The sequence below is a fragment of the Odontomachus brunneus genome, unplaced genomic scaffold (genome assembly GCF_010583005.1).
Source record: "Odontomachus brunneus isolate Ranch 3 - 2012 unplaced genomic scaffold, Obru_v1 Obru_scaffold_368, whole genome shotgun sequence".
In the NCBI taxonomy this organism is placed as follows: Eukaryota; Metazoa; Arthropoda; class Insecta; order Hymenoptera; family Formicidae; genus Odontomachus; species Odontomachus brunneus.
In genome coordinates, this window is record NW_022639818.1 from 31,760 (window position 1) to 32,202 (window position 443).

Sequence of the window (443 nt, forward strand, 5' to 3'; positions counted from 1 at the left end):
AGTGTAAATGAACTCACGAATCAAATATATCAAGTATGCGATATTGTTTTGCAATCGTGTCAATCGAATTTTCGCTTTAGCGTCTCATCGTACCAAAACTAACAAAGAATTTACTATCGATCGAGATCTCGCGTGAGACACTTCAAGTTCCATCTAATCTAAAGCTTGCGGATTGCGAATTTGATAAATCTGGCCCCATAGACATATTAATAGGCGCAGAATATTTTTACGAAATACTAGAGGCAGGAAAAATAGAACTCGGCAGAAATCGTCCAATTTTACAAAACACTCGGTTGGGTCCTTGCCGGACTAATCATATTAAAGACGAACTCCAAAACTTCTGACATGCTCGTAACAACCACATCGCTTCATTGTTCCACCCAACAGGGTGAGTCGCTCAATGGAAATCTCGAACGATTTTGGGAAATCGAAAATTGTAATAC

At 39.1% G+C, this 443-nt stretch overlaps 1 protein-coding gene across 1 annotated transcript in view; it reads left to right on the forward strand.

Annotated features, from left to right (window-relative positions):
- LOC116853592 overlaps positions 1-443 on the forward strand; it is a 3,335-nt gene that overhangs the window by 1,852 nt on the left and 1,040 nt on the right. The window lies entirely within an intron of this gene.